The sequence below is a fragment of the Hydra viridissima genome, unplaced genomic scaffold (genome assembly GCF_058129835.1).
Source record: "Hydra viridissima isolate aposymbiotic clone 2 unplaced genomic scaffold, HvirCarnegie_v1 scaffold_9, whole genome shotgun sequence".
NCBI classification, from domain to species: domain Eukaryota; kingdom Metazoa; phylum Cnidaria; class Hydrozoa; order Anthoathecata; family Hydridae; genus Hydra; species Hydra viridissima.
In genome coordinates, this window is record NW_028324308.1 from 11,116,268 (window position 1) to 11,122,684 (window position 6,417).

The following is a 6,417-nucleotide window of genomic DNA, read 5'->3' on the forward strand; positions in this document are numbered from 1 at the left end:
CTAACGATGTATCAACGTTTTTAAAACGTTGAATTGTAACGTTAGCGCGCGCAACCTTTACGTAACGTTTCGATAACGTTTTTTGCCGGCTGGGTATTTCTTTGTTTTTTTACGTTGTCTTTTCGTGAGCTCAACGTTAGAATGTTACGTTAAAAAGATTACGTTTATACAACGTTAGATTAACGTTAAGTAACGTAAAAAGTAATTTTAACATAAATACAACGTAAATACAACGTTGTGTGCCGGCTGTGTCATTGAGTGATATCAACAATACCAAGGCAAACTGAGTTGCCTGAGTGTCAAAAAGACAGTCTAAGAAAGAAATTTCCTTTCAGTTTAAAGTCAGACATTTTTTGAAAACAAGATAAAAGTCACTATTTCTATCTTGCTTTTTTGTCTTTTTAGATTTTCCCTTAAGGTGGAAAACCCCTCAGAAATATGAAATTTTTGAAAAAAATTATTATTTTCTTGTTTTGTGCAAAATTTATCAGAGATTCACCATCTGAAAACCATTTTTAAAAATTCGCTATAGATCTTAATTAAAATAGTTTTTATCGAACCCCAGTATTTTAAGCTTCCTTAACAACCGCCATAACAATGGCACTATTTTTTGCCTATACTAAAAAATAGTCCAAAATCCAATTTTCTTATATGAAAAATGTATCTTATCAAGTAAATTGTATTTTCCATTGTTCAAAACAACTTGAGTATAAAAACAGTTACTGGAAACCTCATAAATATATCATAAATCTTCTACAATGGCTAAGGCTTGCAGAGTTAAACAAAGAGCTAAAAAGAATAAAAGGAAAAAAATATTTAATGTAAAAAAGAACTTAGTTATAAATAATGTTGATATGGATGTAAATATGGAATCGAATATTGTAGTTATGAACATAAATGTCACTACAAATGTTGAAGATGTAAATGTAAATATGGAGAAACCAGTTAATTTTAACTTTAAAAGTTCTCATGAAATATGTGATTCTGCTAGAAAAATAAAAAAAACTTCGTCATCAATGTTAATACGACAACTTTGTTTACTTTTATTTTCTACTGTTTTTATTCAATTCTCTTACAACTTTTATACAGAAACATAAAATTCTCGAGAGCGTAATTATGTACAAAAATAGCGTATGACTTGACTAACAACTTACATCAATTAACTTTAATGACAAGAATTTTATAAACAAGAATTTTATAACGATCAGCTATTATCACATCACCCCAAGAACTAAAGTTCTTAAGTAACATAGTCGTTTAAATATGTCGGCTTTCTCTTTTCTCTGGTTGATCGTCTTATCGCTGGTAATAAATTATCGACGATTTCTCTGCCACCAGCTTCCTCCTCAGCGTCAACAACTGTTTCTTCGGTTTCTTCCTCTCGTGCAGCAAAAATGTCTAAATCTTCAAAATCACTTTCGTCGCTGTCGATCTCTTCACTGATAATAGTTTCTCTTGAAGCGTTTGAAACATTTGAGGCAGGAGCTATTCTCACATCTCGCACATGTCTTGGTACACCATCTGTTAAAAGTGATAGTAAAAATTAATTATTGTAAAGAAGCGTGTTGAAAGTGATATTTATTATTATATTACTGTATGTGGGTGTTGTTAAATGTGGTATTTGTAACTTAATTATTGTTATTATTGTTAATGGGCAATTTATTGGTGCGTGCTCTCCACAGACCTCTTTTTTATTATATATTCTGTTGGTGGAGAAGCATAGACACTCTTGCTTTTGTACTAGTTTAAAAATATATTGTCTCTCCAAACGTTCAGTTATTTTTAATCTTCGAGATTTTACACCATCAATTTCAATATTTGTGTTTGTGAGTATGTCAGTTACAGTACCAATTTTCCAAACTGAAGTGCACTTTGCATCAGCAGGGCGAACGTAAACTTTTTCTCCAATTCTATAAGTTTCCATAACTCGTTGTGATCTTTCCTGAGTTTTAGTGTTTTTCTCCTCTTGAATTGGAAGACGCCAGATGTACATATTTTTCTGAGAAGCAGGTGCAGATTTCTCATTTGTTCCCACCGTTGGTATTGCATTGTACCAAAATACCGCTAGTAACGGACATATTTGTGCCCTCGCAGCTGTTCGTTTTACTGTGCGGTGGTTACGCTCCACTATCCCATTCCCTGAAGGTCTATATGCACATCTATACTTCTTTTTTACACACCATTTTTCACATATGTTTGAAAATTCCTTGGATTTAAACACCGCTCCATTATCCATCAACAGTTCTTGCGGTGGGCCATGCTCCCTAAATACGGATTCCAATTGACTTACTACACTTTTGGTATCTTCGCACGGCAACTTTCTCCAAACTGCAAACCGACTTGGTCCACAGTCAATCATTGTTAAATATGGCGACCCTTTATAGTGAGTCACGTCACAAGCAATTCTATACCATGTGCCTGGTACATTTAGCACTCCATTTTCCCATTTTACTGGTGCTGGATCAATTGAATTACATTGGCAACAATTGCGAACACATTCTTCAACGTCTTTTCTTAATACGTGCGGAAGTCTTCGTTGCACTGTAAATATTGTCCGATTAACGCCAAAATGATGCTTTGAGTGACAATTACGAATTTCTTCAGCAATACTTACCCCAGCTAGTTCTTTAGTATTTCTTTGTGAAAGTTCATTTATCCAAATTTTTGGAACTCTTGTCAACACGTCAGCTTTGTTTTTGGAGGACGGAACCCATTTCAATGTGATGTTTATATTATATTCTTTTATTAAGTCTTGCAATAGAGAAAGTCTCCTTTTAATAAGCATTTATGATAATCCATTTGATTGAACCCTATGACTTTCAGTCAGCATACTTTTTAACCATCCATGAACTGTTACTGAATCAGTGAATACTGACAAATTCTTTATATGCCACTTAGCAGCTAGGTTTATCCCACGCACCACAGCATCTAATTCAGCAATATTAATATGCATGACATCATTTATACTTCGAAGCCAGGCTGCATCCTCAATTATTACGCCATTGTATTCTATAGCAACCCCCATTGCCATGCTGCTTGCATCACACCACAATGTCGCTCCATTTTGAATTCCTTCAGCATTCCATTTTCCTCTCACAGAATCACTAACTTCCAATCGGCGCAATATTTCAATCAACCATGACTGAGCTTGATCTCCGATTAGATCATCCCAAGCATCTCCTTGACTATGTCGTTTTATAAAACTGCAGGCAATTCTGAGCCAACCTCCAACAAGATAGTGACCTAATAAGTGTCCACATATCGAAAAAAGTTTCCGTCGTGTTACTTTTTCAGTTTTAATATCTTGTGACTTTGGAATGGTGTTTCCTCTTTTCCAACAAAGCTCCTTTTTTTCATTTCTAAATAGTTGCAAACCCAACACTCGTGCAGTATCGCATTGCTCTGGCTCTTTGGTTACCAATCCATAACGCGCCAAATGATTTACGACCTTTTCAACTGATATTTTTTCCAAATTAACAATTATATCGTCAATGTAGTGGTCAGTTGCTTCACGAATACCTGCATCTAGATTCAACACGCTGCCTAAGATTGAAGACATTATTTTTGGAGCAGAATTTAACCCAAAACCAAGACGTGTAAGATAGTATTTTTCTTCTTTGTAGATTACCCTCTGATGCTCCCATAAACTCGGATCGATGTGTACTTGCATATAGGCGCATCTAAGATCAAGTGTTGCAAATTTGTCACCAAGAGTTCTCCATTTTCTAACTTTTTCATCACATGCATCACTTGTGGCATTATGCGAATTAACGTACTGATACAATTCGCGAAAATCCAGAACAGGTCGTACCTTTCCTTTATTTTCCTGCTCAACAGCCATTAACGGGACGATCCCTTCTGTACTTTTTTCTTTTTTGTTGCATGGTTTCAACCAGCCCTTTTTCACCCATAAATCCATCTCATTATTAAATTGAGGTATCAACTGGGGTTTTACCTTGTACTGCGCGGCAGAATTTCTCAGTTGTGGTTGACCTTGTTTCCATTTATATTTAGCAGTCCACTTTGTACCATCAAAGTAAGCATCAAAATCCTTGTCATTTATACCAACACTTTGTTTCTCTGTATAAATTGAAACAAAACCAAATTCAATTTTTCCATTGTACAAGTGCACTCCTTCACAGCGATTAATGACATCCATACCAATAATAGCATCAATACCGTTGACATCACTTTTTAGAATCATTACTGATGTTTTGAGCTTTTTTCCTTCAATGATTAATGTTACCGTAGCTTCTCCCTCCGTTTTCACAGCTTCTCCATTAACAGCCAACACCATAATGTCATGTCTTCTAATACGAACACCAGCTTTCCGAGCTATGTCGTTTGAAATAATAGTTCGGGTACATCCGCTATCAACCAGTGCTTTTCCTGCAAAGGTGTTCACCTGCACAGTGCATATTGGAAGCGCCGTTAGTTGTTTAGGGAAACAGCTGGCGCTGGCGATTCCCCATTTGAGTTTCCCTGATGCAACAAACAAAATCTTGCAATGTGTCCAGATTTTCACACCTGAAACATTTTATCCCATCACTGACAATTTGTTTCTTCGAAAAACAGATTCGAGCAACATGTCCAGGCTTGCCACAGTTGTAGCAGATAACATCAGTAGCGGATGGTTTCTTAACATTTTTATGGAACTCAGAGATGGTTGTTGAAACATACTCTTCTTTTGTTTTTTCTGTCATGAGTACTCTTGCATGGTTTAATGCATCCTGAAACTGATCCCAAATATTTTCACTTGTGCTCGTAGCTGCTTTGAAATTTCACCCGGCAATCCAGTTATGAACGCTCTTAGCAATAATTCTTCGCTTTCAATATTAGCCAAATTCATAAGTTGACGCAAACTGGCCAAATACACATCGACAGATTCACCGTCAATCCATCTCCGATCTCTGAACTGCTCGTAAGCTTGGAAACCATCAACTGCGAATGCATCTAGTAGGGCTTTTTCAATGTCCTTAGCGGAAGTTTTTTGGCTCTCCCCAAGTTGCTCATATAATGCGAACGCACTGCCTTCAAGAAACAACGGAATGATCAAAGAAAGATCGCCCAACTTTTGCAGCTCTCCCACCAGTTTGATCTTTTTCAACCTCACTACAACATCTCCAGATCCATCAAATTTTCCAATCATTTTTGCCATGGATGCCATACTGCCGAAATAGCTTGTTAATACGACAACTTTGTTTACTTTTATTTTCTACTGTTTTTATTCAATTCTCTTACAACTTTTATACAGAAACAAAAAATTCTCGAGAGCGTAATTATGTACAAAAATAGCGTATGACTTGACTAACAACTTACATCAATTAACTTTAATGACAATTGACTTTAATGACAACTTTAATAAACGTAATAATAAAGTTTTATAACGATCAGCTATTATCACAATCAAGATCATAGTTATGTAGTAATATAATTACTGGATACCGTTTTATAGATTTAGAAATACTAAATTCTGTAGTTTCTACCCTTAGATGTCCAGAATGTATGTCATCTAAGTTGTTTCTCTCTGAAAATGAAAACAAGAGAAAAGGTCTAGCGTCTTGTCTTTATGTTAACTGCTGTGTATGTGATTATTCAAGAGAATATTATACCTCAACATTGAATATACAAAAAAATTTTGATATTAACACCAGGGCTGTATATGCTATGAGATCATGTGGTCAAGGGTATTCTGGATTCTCAAGATTTGTCTCATTAATGGACATGCTTAAACTAATGACTGCTAATATTTATAATAAAATTGTTATAAAACTAATGCAGTAAAATCTGTAGCTGAAGACACTATGATGGATGCTGCTCAAGAATTAAAAGACTTGAAGAGTAATCTTATTTTAACTTCTTTTCCAGACCATGTGCCCAATGTTATTGCTGTTTCACTTTTGATGCAGTTGCCGATTTTAAGATTGGTAGACAAGCTAGTATTTTAATTTTAGACAAAATGAATTTAAGTCATGGAAAGTAATTGTTAGAAGGATGTTGGAAAATTAATCAAAAGCGATTATGCTTAGCCATATATAAAAACACAGAACGAGCAAAGAAACACAGACAAGTGATTTATGGAAAAAAGAAGAGTCAATATGACAAATCTCTTGAAAAAGAGCAAAACCCATATCAAACTGGTGCATTTGAGGATTTAACTTTTTTTATTATATACAGATTTGCATATTTATTTACATTATTTTGAAATTTTTATGTTAGCATTTTTAAAAGCTGTTTTTCTCAGATGAAGAGTTTTTAAGACGCAGGCCAACATATCTAAATAACTAAAAGTGGTGTTAAGCTAAAATTTTAAGTATGAATTTGTTTGATTGTCTTCTGTGATTTAAACGAGACAGATTTTTTTAAAAATTGAATCCAGTCCTTAAATAGGTCAAAAAAGTCATAAAATTCGGTCAA

At 34.7% G+C, this 6,417-nt stretch overlaps 1 pseudogene; it reads left to right on the forward strand.

The window, feature by feature from the left end:
* Window positions 1–758: 758 nt before the first annotated feature.
* Window positions 759–5,948, forward strand: LOC149884008 (uncharacterized; annotated as a pseudogene).
* Window positions 5,949–6,417: the final 469 nt, after the last annotated feature.